Here is a 14,322-nt window from a genome sequence, read left to right as displayed (position 1 = left end):
AAGAGGTGATGATGCAACTCTCCACTAATGCTTTTTATTTCAGAGCACTTTTAAGCCATAAAAAGCCACAAAGAAGGTTGCAGAAGTGCATTTGATGAGAGCTCAGCAGGGATGATGGGCAAATCACACATGACAGGAAGGAGGAAGTGAGAGCGTGAACAAGTCTAGCGTGCAGAAGGTTACGCATTGTAGGGACATTTTAACGCATGCACACACACACACACACACACACACACACGTGCACGCACATATACACACGTGCACGCACATGCACACACAGTTCAGTTCCCAACGTGAACATTGTAAATAGTTCATGGTGTTACATTTGTAAATAAATTATTTTGATGTAAAACAACCCATTTTTTGTGTTTGTTGGTATAGTTGTTTAGATATCTGAGCTGTCACAAAAGCAAAAAATATTTGTGTCAAAGTGAAAGTTACGCTTGAACTGTATCTTTTCACAAGAAAAGGAAAAAGCTGTTTTTCTCCATTTCTAGTTGGGAACTGATATTTCCCTGAAACGTACCAATGTTCTACTGCTGATTACTAAAACACAGAAAAAGGTAGAAACTAACTTTTTTTCCCGACGAAAGACGGCAGTCTAATGTTTCTTTTGGTAGGTTCCATATTTATAAAGCCATAGAACACAATATTCTGTGCGCCTGAAAGATCAGTCAAAATAATCTAAAATGGCCGCTACTGAAGAGGTTCTTTTGAAAAATGGCTGGGATAGAATGAGTTAATTAATCAAGTAATTATGTTCAATATTTTGAGTTAATTAAGATAAAAATCTTTGTTTTTAAGTGTGCAGCAGTGGGGGAGGGGGGGTCCAGCCTCAGGTCAAATGTCTGAAGGGGTACACCACTGCCATAGAGGATACATGGCTAAAAAGGACAAAGAAACAAACATGCTAACATTAGCTAACCTTGTTGCTGTGCCTTAGCTGTGGATGCTCCACAGTCTCTACTGTGGCTGCGGTGGTCCATTTTCCTGCTGCCCTCAGTCTCCTTTTGGATAAAGTGTGTGAATACAGGAAGCCCTCATTCTTCTCCTTTCTTACCTTTACGTTGTCCCACTGTACTGTTTTTGGAAAATTGAAATTGGCATTAACACTCGGTCTACCAGAATTCTGCAACCACTAGAATGACCATAGCAGTCATTTTGACTCTTTGTATATAATTTGGATTATCATTAAAAAGATCTAAAAATAAATTGGTGGAATAGGTAAAAAACACATCAGGACACTAAATGAAAACTATAGTGATGGAGTGTTTGATTGAATTGACACAACATAACTTCCCTGCAATTTCACATGCAAACTCAAACTGCAACCATTTTCTCTGAAGCAAGGCTAAAGCCTCCATAGCTGTCATCTTCTTTCTACTTGGCATTTTTGTCTCTCTTGGGTTTAGAGTGACGCTACAGCTAGGTTTTAGCATCACAGAGCATAAAAAACAAACAGCCAATATAGCAGGAGGAAGGGCGGGAAAAATGTAGCAAATAGTGAAATATGACCCCCCTGTAAAAAGCAGGCAGTAAATGAGACTACTATGGTCATTCGAGGTAGTAATACTCAGATCTCCTTTGTGTTTTGAAATGTTAATGATAAAACAATGTTAGAATAAAATATACACACATTTAGGAAAAGTCAGGGTCCTATGGGTACATAGGGTTTTTTTTAACCAAGTTATGACATTGCAAATTTTCAAAGCAGACAAAATGGCTGCCTTGGGAGTTCAAGTGTTAATGTCAGCGGAGAGTATAAAGGCAATACACACACACACACACACACACTTACAGTCCTCCCTCGCTTCTTATTTGAGATTGTTTTAATTCATATTTCATCCTTGGCCGTTCTATTCCAACTTGATCTATTATTCACGGCCCTGTTTTAAAAATGTAACAGTGCGAAGGTCACCAATTCACACTCACTAATTCTCATCGACCCCATACCACCCACATAAACACACACACACACACAATGCCTCAAAATGTGCACAAATACACAAATTGTGGTTTCCAGAATAAATGTAGGAGACACGGTCACAAAGCACAGCAGCATAATGTAAATGAGTGGTAGTTACCTTGTTGAAGTGTTTTTGTGCCCATCTAACGCACGTTGGGAGAAGCACATTCACGTTATCTAGAATACAAATTAAATGGCAGCAATTAAGAACACATACATAATTGGTGTACTTGGCTTTTTTTTTTCTTATTTGCTGCGTGGCTCCAAAAACTGACGGACTTTGAAGCCACTGTGGTCATGAATAACAATGTGTATTCATGCTATACATAATTCCTAAATGATGGGGTGCACCTGGCATAAGTGACGGGCATGCCATGGCTGTGACGGGCATGCCATGGCTTTGTCCGTCTTCCCCGCTCTGTTTGAAACACTTTCTTACGTTTAGAGTAAGTAAATTGCAGAGGCTAACTAATTAGCTCGGTAGCTAGCTATGCTAGTGGCGGCCGTCTCTTGTATCCCTGCAGTGGTCCTGTAGCCTGTGCACTGTGATGTATACAAAGAATAATAGGAGTGTAAAAGTGACTTGTAGAAATTCACTTATCGAGGTCGAGTCTGCCATAAACGAGGGACGACTGTACTGTGGTAGCAGCACAAATGTGTCCTGGCTGGTCCACCAACACGAGTGACCACTGGTGAGGTTCACAGCTGGTGAGGCACTGACTCCTTTTTAGAAAAAAAAAAAAAAATTACAGGTTGCTCATTGAGCGGAAAACAAAAAAAGAAGAAAACTTCTTAGTCCCGTTATTAATATTTTTTTAAGACTTGAAAAACATCTGTAGTCTTACTTTTCACTTGTATATGAAGTACTTACAAAAGTTCTTGCAAAATACTTTGTTGTAAAAGTTTGATCACCTTCTGTTGTGCTTGGATATTTAATCCTCCATCTTGGCAGACAAATTCATTCATTTTCAGCAGAGCAGTGAATGCATTTGGCTTACTGCTCTCCAGCAGAAAACAAACACTGGCTTTTCCTGGAAGGACGGCAGTGACAAGCACCTTGCAGCTCACACACGCCCCACCCCTTCAGGAAGAGACGAGTACTGCAGCACCTCTGCGGATGCCATTTCTGTGTGAGAATGATGTCACACTTCCATGAAAGGTATTTGACATGTTTCTGCAACATGACATTATTGGCCACATGCTGACAAACACAAACTGGCATGATCCAACTCAGTCCACTTACTGAGTGCACTGAGTTGGACTGAGCACTAAGCCAAGAGGAGAGCTTGGCGGCAGCCGCATCTTTGCTTTCTGTCCTGTGTTTGACCAGGAAATGAGCAAATTCAGCTGTCAGGGGGCGGTGGAAGAGAACAGGGCACAAGAGGACCGCTCGCTGCATCCATGCTGTGAATGGTTCTCACCTCTTCTAGCGGCCAGTTAGATATCGCTTTCTGTCACCATGACGGCTAATTAGTGACTCAGTGCCAGCGTGTGCGTAGCATGGCCTGGCATGTCCATTTTTGGGGGGGAGGAGTGAAAATGAGCAGGAAATGAGATGTTTTTTTTTTCCCCTGGTAGTGGCAACTGTGCACCAGACGTATGTGATGTTTGCATCGTAGGTAAAAATGTCCCGGCAGAAGATGCTGGGACTTAAGTAGCGGCGTGCTAATGAGCTGTTCCACCCGGCATCCTGAATGCGTGCTAAAGTCTTTTAATTGTGTCCCTCAGTGATGCGCTGAACAAAAATCAGCGTGAGAACTCATCAAAAGGAGCAGAGATTTTTTTGTAAAAGTTTCGGCGTGAAACCAGCCGTCCCGCCTCTGGATTTGCATAAACATGTCAAAGTTGCTTCCCTGGCAGTGAGCGGCAGGCTGCGACACAAACACTCGTTTGTCTCTCCGCTCCTCCTGTTTTAAAACTTCTTCTGGTCTTCCAGCTAACAGTCAAATGTTTCTTTCAGCACAAAGCTACAAAACTCACCAGGAGATGCTCAAACTAGCCAGGAAACACTCACAGTAGCTTCAATGCACGCCAGCTTTACAGAAGCCGCAGCTGCGGTTAAATACAGGATCTTTGACAAGCAGGTTGTTGGGTTTTTTTCTGTAGATCTTACAAACTGCATGCTGACCTGGACATCTCAAGGGTCTTTGGTGAGCATTTTTGCAGTAGTATCCTTAAAAACAGCTTAATGGTCGTGTTAAACGGAGGATCTTTGCCTTTTTTTGCAGTAGGTCCTTTAAAAACACTACAACTGTCCTGTACTATAGATGATCTTTGACCAACGGGTTGATTTGTTTTTGTTTTTTTTTAATTGCTGAAGATCCTTAAAAACGGCACACTGGCCTCCTGTCATTTCAAGGGTCTTTGCAGTTTTGCAGTAGTTCTTAAAAACAGCATCATGTTTGTCTTAGTAAGAGGATCTTTGACTACCAGGGTGGGCTTTTTTGTGCTGTAGATTCTTAAAAACGGCACACTCGCCTCCTGTCATTTCGAGGATCTTTGACTAGCAGTTTTGCAGTAGTTCATTTAAAAAAAACATCATGTTTATCTTAGTAAGAGGATCTTTGATAAAACGGCACACTTGGCCCCCCTTCATCTTGAATATCGTTTTTGCAGTGTTGTTAAAAACAGCAGAATGTTGTTAGCTAGAGGATCTTTGACTAGTGTTTTTGCAGTAGTTCTTAAAAACTACTTAGTCTTAGTAAGAGGATCTTTGTTGTGTGAGGTTATGTGTTTTTTTTGCTGAAGAGCCTTTAAAAATGGCACACCTGGCCCCCTGTCAACTTGAGGATCTGTGACTGACATTTTTGCAGTACTTCTTAAAAACAGCCTAATGCTGGTCTTAGTGAGAGGATCTTTGACCAGCCTGTTTTGTAGTCTGTGATTTAAAACGGAAGAGCGCCCATGTCATGTAGATCAGCGGTCGCCAATCGGTCGATCGTGAGCTTCTAGTCGATCTTTGGGGGTTTGCCGGTCAATCACGACAACATTTCTGAAAAAAATGTATTATCTGAAAAGAAAAAGATCACATCAGTGCCCTTACCTCCTGGAGAGCGACCAACAGGCACACATTTTGTCCAAAGAACACGCCCGTACGCCTCCCCGCTATCCAAGCAGCAACCCGCAAGGAGCCCAGTCTCCAAAACCCAGCCAGAGGTACACTAGTACACCGGCCCGCCTCGTACACCAACTCACCCCCCAGCGCTAGCAAAAAGGTGGAGGGAGTGACAGAGCGCATGCAGCAATGTGCCTGCGCACACAACAGCAATTGACTGGACCCCGTAGCACTAGTGTCAACATCAGTATAATTGTCAAAAACATAAGCAGTAGTTTGCTGTACTCCAGTAACATACACACACAGTCCTGGTGTCAATTTGCCGCCCCCGCACCACCACCACAACTGGGACCGAATGACGAAATGAGTAACATGTTTAGCAACAGTCCCACTGTCTCTCCCACTGTGGTCTTTCGACGGTGGGAGTCGGAGTCTAGGTGATGTCTAGCCCAGGGGCCTGGCGTCGCAAGGTCCACCAGGGAAGTGTTGGAGCTTGCACTGGGGTTGATGAATCCAGCCGGCTCGTCCCGTCACCTTTACTGCAGTTGGGGTGACAGCGATCACTTCGAGTGGACCATCCCAGCGTTCACTGTCCCACCGGGGTCGTTTCAGCACTTTCAGGAAGATCTGGTCACCAACTCGGACTTGGGTTGTCTGTGGAGCAGAAGATACTGGCAAGTCATTGTGTTTATGCACCTCCCTCTGCTTATATATTCTCCTCATGTGGGCGGGTATGGACCCTCCCACGGGTGTCTTTCCTTCCGGCATTAAGTCTGGCAACCTGTATGGTCGCCCAAAAACAATTTCAAAGGGAGAAAGTCTTTCCCTCAGCTGGAACGATTCTCATTCCAGTCTCCACAAGTCCGATGCAGTCTGGCCATTGTTTTTTTGTTTCTCTCATTGTTTTTAACCAGTCTGGACTTAACAGTTCCATTTGTCCTTTCCACTAGTCCTGCGGACTGTGAGTGATACACACAATGTCTTTTCAAGTCAATATGTAATAACTCCCCCACTTTTATCACAGCTTCGTTCACAAAACGTGTACCATTATCACTTCTAATCACAGATGGAATGCCAAACGTGGGTATTATGCGGTTACATAATGCTTTTACAACAGTTTTTGCATCGGCATGTGCACTTGGAAACAGTTCAACCCATTTTGAAAATACATCAATGATCAGCAAACCATATTGTTTTCCCTGTACTTTTAGTTCAGTGTAGTCCATGTGTATTGTGTGGAATGGTTCCGGTGGTGTTGGGAACTTTCCTCTTTTTGGCCGTAAATACCCTTGTGCATTATTTTTAAAGCATATCAGGCATTTGTGACAATTTTTTGAAAATAGTGTGAAACCATGGGTGTGGTAATGTTGGTGTACCTGTGCCACAGTTGTGAAAGAAGTCTTTGTTAGAGCTATCTTGTGCAGTTATGAAAATGTGCTAAAACACCAAAGCAGTTCCCTTGTGATAAGATGTGCTGTGCACATGGCCAAGGTCATAGGTTATGGGTCAGCACCCCCTCCTCACCCTCCTCACCTTACTCCCGTAGCTGACCCCCTCCTCACCCTGCTCCAGTAATTTTCCATTTCTTTGTGTGACTTTACTTCCTGCTTAATAAAAAGCGGGCACGGAGGGCGGAACTTTGACAGTCTGGAGGAGCAACAGGTGTAAGCTCTGCTGTCCTACTCGAGTGAAAGACGATCTTGGCTGGTGTGAGTCTGTTCCTTTGAGTAGTTATACAGTCCAGTACTTGTCTTGGTTATCTGCAAGGATTTCCCTGACAGAGTGACAGAGCGCATGCAGCAATGTGCCTGCGCACACAACAGCAATTGTTGCACGTCATTTGAGCTCAAAATCTGCCTTTGCTACCTGAACGTTAAAGCACAAATGCAACTCCATAGACTTGCACCTCCAAAAAAAATTTTTGAGCCACGACGACACCGCTCATTAAGGGCTGTTGTAGCGCATTGGCCAGCCCCTCTCTCCTCAATTTGTTCATCACTTCCAAAATGGCTTTGGGCATGCTTGATGCGAGTGTTTCCAGGAGGCTAGTGGGAACATTGCTCCAATGGTGAAGATGGCTTCACCAAGGGCATCAACTGTCTGGAACTGATGGCCATTTTTAGAAACTTCGCTTGCCATCCACCCCCAAATGTTCTCTATGGGATTTAAATGAGGGGAACATGCAGGATGGTCCAAAAGAGTGATGTTATTCTCCCTGAAGACGTCCTTGGTCAAGCCAGCATTGTGAACTGCAGCGTTGTCCTGTTGAAGAACCCAGCTGTTACCACACAGACGAGGGTCCTCGGTCATGAGGGATGCCCGCTGCAACATCTGCACGTAAGCGGCCGCCGTTTGACGACCCCGCACCACCTGAAGCTCTAATGTTCCACTGAATGAAAATGCACCCCAGACCATGATGGACCCCATCCTGCAGATGCCGTAAGATGGTTATTGCGCTGCTGTCGGCACCACTAAGGGCCTTAATTTGGGTCGAATACCGCCCTTTGTCTTGATGGACAGCTCCTTCGGCTCAGCGCAGGCGTGAATTTGGAAAGAAGTGCTCAAATGGCTAAAAATAAGAAGAGTACTGTAAGTTTGCTTGCTTAAGTGAAGCCTGCGTGGATGCCTACAAGAGTATCTTCAAAGACACAAAGCGAGAAATGAATCACCTCACATTTGATGGTACTTGACCTCTTTGGAAATACGACTCAACAAAGTGCTAACATTCAGCTAGCATGCTGTAACGGGGCATTACACACACACTCAGCTAGATAGATAAGTGTTACCTAACTGACATTCAGGAAGAGTCAGGCCGCCATGACCGGCTCACCGCGCCCCGAGCATTCGGTCCCTCCATCCGATGAAGATGTCCTGCTGATGGAGACCAACTGACTCACGCTGCATGCCCGTGGGCCTGCAGGTTCCTGCGGGTGTGCAATCAGCCGCAGGTCCCCTGTCCCCCTTGAACCCGCTGGATGATGCTGGCACGTGTGTGAGGTGTCACAGCGTGTCTTCTATTTTTAGCTCATTGACTTGAGAGCCTGCTCGTGCTTTGGACGACGCCTCGTCCATCTTTGTTGTCATCTTTCACCCGACTGACTTTCATCTGTCACGTGTGTGTTTGTGTATCTTTTTGCTTGTGTATGAGAGTCAGGGGTTAAGGAGGTGTTTTAAAATGCTCATGTCTGGATGCTAATCATGCCGTTACAAACTGAAGCAATCCCAGAAGAGACACTCCTTCCCCTATTGGTCCTTGTGTAATACTAGTACAATATATGTACCAAAGTATTATCAATAATACTAGTACAGGATATGCACCATAGTGTTGGTACTCAAAATAAAGTATCCATCCATCCATTTCCTTTCGCTTTTTTGGGCCCAGGTCACGGGAGCAGCAGAGTAGGGAAGCCCAGACTTCCCGATCTCCAGCCACCTCCTCCAGTTCCACCGGGAGGACACCAAGGCGTTCCCAGGCCAGCTGTGAGAAATAATCCCTCCAGCGTGTCCCAGGTCTGCCCGGGGGCCTTCTCCCGGCTGGGCATGCCCAGAACATCTCACCAGGGAGGCGTCTGGGATGCAACTGGACTAGATGCCTTAGCCACCTCAACTGGCTTCTCTCCATGTGAAGGAGCAGCGGCTCTACTCTGAGCTCCTCCCGGATGTCCGAGCTCCTCACCCTATCTCTTAGAAGTCCTGCAAACCTACGGAGGGAACTTATTTCCATTGCTTGTATCCTTGATCTTGTTTGTTCAGTGACGACCCAAAGCTCATGACCATAGGTTGAGGGTTGGCACATACACCGACCGGTAAATTGAGAGCTTTGCCTTCAGCTCAGCTCAGCTCAGCTCTCTCTCACTACCACGGTCCGTTATAGCAACCGCATTACTGCAGACGCTGCACCGATCCACCTGTCGATCTCACGCTCCACACTCCAACCTTCCCTCACTTGTGAACAAGACTCCCAAGATACTTGAACTCCCCCACCTGGGGGGAAAGACCTCACTCCCAACCCGGAGGGTGCAATCCACCTGTTTCCGACTGAGAACCTCGGTCTCAGATTTGGAGGTGCTGGGTCTCATCCCAGAGGCTTCACACTCGGCTGCAAAGCGCCCCAGTAAACTCTGAAGGTCACAGCCTGATGAGGCCATCAGGACCACATTGTCTGCAAAAATGTGTCTATAAAAATTATGAACAGAATTGGTGGCAAAGGGCAGCCTTGGCGGAGACCAACGTTCACCGGGACCAGGCTGGACTTACTACTGGCAGTACGAACCAGGCTCCTGCTCTGGTTGGACAAGGACTGAATGGCACGTCACAATAAAGTAACTCTTTACAAATAGCCTGACTTGTGTAGGCCCACTATTTGGCAACGAGCAAATCAGCAAAGTGCTGCTTCCGCCTCTCATCCGAGCATGCTCAATGACTAGCTGGGACAAACATCAGCCTGACTAGATGGGACAGCTCTAGCCTGAGAACTTGATGCAAGGTCCAATGTAACGTAGGTCCTATCTAGTACTGTCTAGTGTTTGTCCCACCTAGTCATTGAGCATAACGGGATGAAGCCTGCTCAGATGAGAGGTCAAACGTCTTCTAAGACAACCTAAACAGTCCACTTGCCATCAACCTCAGTCCACTTGCCATCCATCCATTGCCGTGGATGAACGAGAACATTTCCAGGCGTATGTCTGGAACACCTCTCAATATTACAGTGTGATTAGTTTAAGACAAAAATCTTCTTGCCATTTATTGAACGCCGTGAGGAGTGTTTCAGACGTATCAGGTTACTTTCAGGAAGTAAAAAGTAAAGAAAATGTGACTTGTGCAGCTAGAGGAGCTTTCTTTGGTTGCTTCATGGGTTTCTTCAGCATATCATGCACCGTCTTGACTATTCCCGTGTCTTTAAAGTGCTCCTATGACAAACGGAAAGACATGAAAGTACTGTAAATGCTGTGATTATAGCCGGGACGTTTATTTCCTACAAAAACCTCATTATACTGTATATACACTGAGTAATGATTTGGGGTGCATGAGAAAGTGGAAGGGAAAATCTCTTTGGCCACATGGTCATTTATTAACAACACATCAGCAAGTGAATCAATGTCAACGAGCAAACTGCTGAGTCAGCATTGAAAGCAACATTTTAAAGCGCATGCAGAGCTAGATAAAGCTGCTGGACGCCAGTGCGGCTATTGCCATCTCGTGGAACACATCAGTATGTTGCCCACAGCCACAGCTGTTTTTCGACACGGTGCTAAATAGAGACACCGGCGGTTATTTGCTTTGCTAGACCATGCACCCGGCGACTATCGGAGAGTGTGGTTAATTGAATGGAGGTTTTAATTGGAGCATTTACGGAACGTGGAGCCACACTTTGATCTTATTATGGGGATTTGACAAGGGGCAATCCTGTGATTGATTAGTTGATTGATTACAGGTGTGTCCCAATACGTTTTTCAATATCGGAGACAGGAAGTGTGTGTTGCTTTCAGGACTGGAGAGCCGTTAAACATAAAGAGACACAATGAAAACTTTATTGTTGGCACAGAGATGGTCAGTAAAGATGGAAAGGCTCGTATAAATCCAGCAAGACGCCATCTTGGCTCTTTCTTTCCCGCTGCCAGCTTGCCCCGCGCTGCGGCACACATGGCTGTCCAAGGATTGATCTTCTAGAAGTCTTTTTTACTGTTATTGACGTTGCAGCCCCAAAAAGACGTTTTCACCACTGGTCTCCATTCAGGCTTTTATTGTGGTGGGGTGCCATCCAAAAAAATGCTCACAAATGAAATGGTTTGCTATTTTGACACATTTTCGTAATTTTTTATTTTGTGATAGACTGAAGAGCAGGCCACATATGGTGTCCACAAAAGGTAAACAAAAATTTTTTTTTTACATTTTTCTCTCCATGGATGCAGGAATCCTGTTTTTTTGTTTTGCAAAGAACTCATGCAGTCTATTAATAACACAACAATATTATATGCTAAGCGGGAATTGTGTACGAACCCAGGCAACATTTTTGTGTAAACTTTTAAGCATAAAGGTAAAAATACGCAAACAAAGGTTCCATTATTGTATGCTAACAGGAAACTAACAGGAAACAAACCAAGGCAACGTTTTTATGCAAACGTTTGGCATAAAGGTAAAAATATGCTTACAGAGGTTCCACTGTATTTTCCTTTTCAAATATACTGCAAAAGTACACACTTTGGCTGTGCTACTGGGTACAATGGAAACCGCTGACATATGGTGAGTGTGTGTGTGTGTGTGTGTGTGTGTCAACTGCACAGTGGCTCAGAAGAGGATGTTCCAGACGGTCGTCACCGCCGCAATGACGGCGTTTGAGTAAAGCGCAGCGCCATCATCAGATGCAGGACACGGCTTCTTTCATTCTGCCTTCAGGCAGAAGATGCAAATGAAAAGAAAGAGCATGAAAGACGCTTTCTATCCTCGGGCAGGAAGTGCACCAACCAACACAAGAGGTTGACTTTGTCATGACGTCGCCCACAGGGTTTGTTTTGAATGAGCATAAATGCTGATTCTGAGGTGGGCGGGGCTACGTGATCACTGCTGCTCCTCTTGGTGTCACTTTGACCTTCATCACTTTTGGATTTGATCAGTGTCATCATCCTTGTTATCATCTCGCCCTTTGCAGCCCCTTTGTCCCGTCTCATGCATGTGAGCCTCGTGTGTGTATGTGTGTACATGTCAGGCGGGGTGTGAATAATGAGGTGATTTTTATTCGTCCTCCCCGTCCTCTCACCCCGTCAGGACCGCTGATTCAATTTGTGTGTGCAGATAGAAAGACCGATAGTGGGACAGTGCGCGTGTGTGTGAGATGAATGCTATGTTTCTGCTTCTCTATGTGTGTGTTCTTGTCTTTCTATTACACAACTCTTGTCACCCCACCTTTATTGGGGCGGGGGGGACGACACACAAGCTGCGATTGACTTGATGTTTGATTTTATTTCATTCATTTATTGGTATAATATTCGCCATTTTTTGTCTTTATTATTCTTTTTCCGCCGTTTTTTGGCGCCTCACTCCTCCATTTTTCATCCGATTCACACCATTCAAACATCAAATTGTTCAGCTCATTCAGGAATAGTGTGGGACCATTTAGTTTTTTCTAAAAAGTTCCAGATTTTCCACAGTTCCCCATTTTCTGAGACTTTTTTCCCATTGAAAATGAATGGGGAGTTTTTCAAAGTTCCATACTTCTCACGTTTCTCAACCAATTCGGACCACCTCCAGGAAAGAATGTTCAAATCATTGGAGAATTTATTTTTCTGCAAAAATGTTTGTTCTACGCCGCATGGGCCACACGTGAAGGGCTGTCTTTGAAGATTCCCTCAGGTGCCCCTCCCGACCTGTCCCTCACTACTAACATGCACATAGTGATGGGTCGTTCATGAATGAATCGGCTCTTAGAGCCGCATTTTGAAATAAACTACAAGAGCCGGCTCGCGTTGTTGGGAGCCGATTTGTTTTTTCTCGTGTTAATCGTGAAACTTTCACCATTAGGTGATTAGGTTAGAGTTAGGGTTATCGTTCAGGGTGCTGAATGGACCAGCTAATTCAGGCTGTTCGTTCCCTGTATGACCGGTGTCAGAGTTTGGGTCGCATTGCCGGCAGTAAGTCGGATCCGTTTCCAGTGAAGGTTGGACTCTGCCAGGGCTGCCCTTTGTCACCAATTCTGTTCATCATTTTTATGGACAGAATTTCTAGGCGCATCCAGGGCGTTGAGGGGTTCCGGTTTGGTGGCTGCAGGATTGAGTCTCTGCTCTTTACAGATGATGTGGTCCTGCTGGCTTCATCAAGCCGTGAACTTCAACTTTCACTGGATCGGTTCACAGCCGAGTGTGAAGCGGCTGAGATGACAATCAGCACCTCCAAGTCCGAGTCTATGGTTCTCGCACGGAAAAGGGTGGAATGCCATCTCCAGGTCGGGGATGAAATCCTGCCCCAAGTGGAGGAGTTTAGGTACCTTGGGGTCTTGTTCACGAGTGAGGGAAGGATGGAACGTGAGATCGACAAGCGAATTGGTGCGGCGTCTGCAGTGATGCAGACTCTACATCGGCCTGTTGTGGTGAAGAGAGAGCTAAGCCAAAAGGCAAAGCTCTCAATTTTTTAAGGACAAGATCGCGGGTACAAGCGGCCGAAATGAGTTTTCTCCGTAGGGTGGCTGGGCTCTCCCTTAGAGATAAGGTGAGAAGCACTGTCATCCGGGAGAAACTCGGAGTAGAACCGCTACTCCTCCGCATTGAGAGGAGCCAGATGAGGTGGCTTGGGCACGTCAAAAGATAGCGGAAAAGATAGCGTGCAATTCTCATTTTTTGACGTGCATTATTTCCAGGCTTTCCACAGACCACAACAAATGATGTGGAAGGCCGAATATGGATGCCTCCCGGACGCCTCCCTGGGGAGGTGTTCAGGGCAAGTTCGACCGGTAGAAGGCCTCGGGGAAGACCCAGGACACGTTGGAGGGACTGTCTCCCAACTGGCCTGGGAATGCCTCAGGATCCACCGGGAGGAGCTGGACGAAGTAGCCGGGGAGAGGAAAATCTGGGCCTCCCTGCTTAGGCTGCTGAACCCGCGACCCGATCTCAGATAAGCGGTAGAAGATGGGTGGATGGACATCACTGTTGTAATGTGACTTTTACCATTTGTTTGTTTGGTTTAGAGTTAGGTTTATTGTATGGGATGCTATCATGATAGCAGTTAGCATTTTAGCATTGCCAGCATGTCAACATTAGTGTATTAGCATTTTTTGCCATTTGAAATTGAGAGTTGGACAATAACAGCATATCGGTTATCAGCAAAAAAGCCAATATCAGACATCCCTATTCATTTGAATGGTTTTATTATTTGACTTATTTTCTTTTGCTATTGTAACATACTATTTTCACATATTTTATATGATTTGCTCTGTTTTTCTCTTGTTGTATATTAGCTTGGCTATATTCCGCTACCTCAATATACTTCATGGCTTAAAATAAATTCATTAATTACTTGTAATTAATGATTGATTTATTTAAAATAATAATTGTAAGAAGTATTTAAATAATCAAATGTCTTGTATTATTTATGCTATGATATAAAATATACTACTTTTTAAAATTTACCCGACACATTAGGTGAGCCCGAATTTTACTCCGTATAAGATCGGAAGTGGCATCAGTGGCCTGCACATCACTAGTGTGTGGCGTTTGACAAACCATGAAAAGCTAAAAGAATATGGTGAAGCTTCTTGAGAAGCAGAAAGTTATTGGTATCGGTTTGAAAAAAAAAAAAAAAAAAAGATAGC

The 14,322-nt window shown here is 44.9% G+C and overlaps 1 protein-coding gene across 4 annotated transcripts in view; it reads left to right on the top strand.

Annotated features, from left to right (window-relative positions):
* The window catches only part of LOC129183196 (protein ELFN1-like), a 114,020-nt gene that overhangs the window by 65,614 nt on the left and 34,084 nt on the right, over window positions 1-14,322 (top strand). For 2 of the 4 annotated variants that reach the window (XM_054780182.1, XM_054780178.1), the window contains one exon: window positions 8,404-13,632. The exons of the other annotated variants lie outside the window; for them this stretch is intronic. The gene's annotated coding sequence lies outside the window, so the exon portion shown is untranslated. The remainder of the gene's footprint in view (window positions 1-8,403; window positions 13,633-14,322) is intronic. 4 annotated transcript variants of the gene reach the window in all.

Source organism: Dunckerocampus dactyliophorus, chromosome 6 (genome assembly GCF_027744805.1).
Source record: "Dunckerocampus dactyliophorus isolate RoL2022-P2 chromosome 6, RoL_Ddac_1.1, whole genome shotgun sequence".
Taxonomy (NCBI): Eukaryota; Metazoa; Chordata; class Actinopteri; order Syngnathiformes; family Syngnathidae; genus Dunckerocampus; species Dunckerocampus dactyliophorus.
This window is presented reverse-complemented; position numbering and strand designations above follow the sequence as displayed.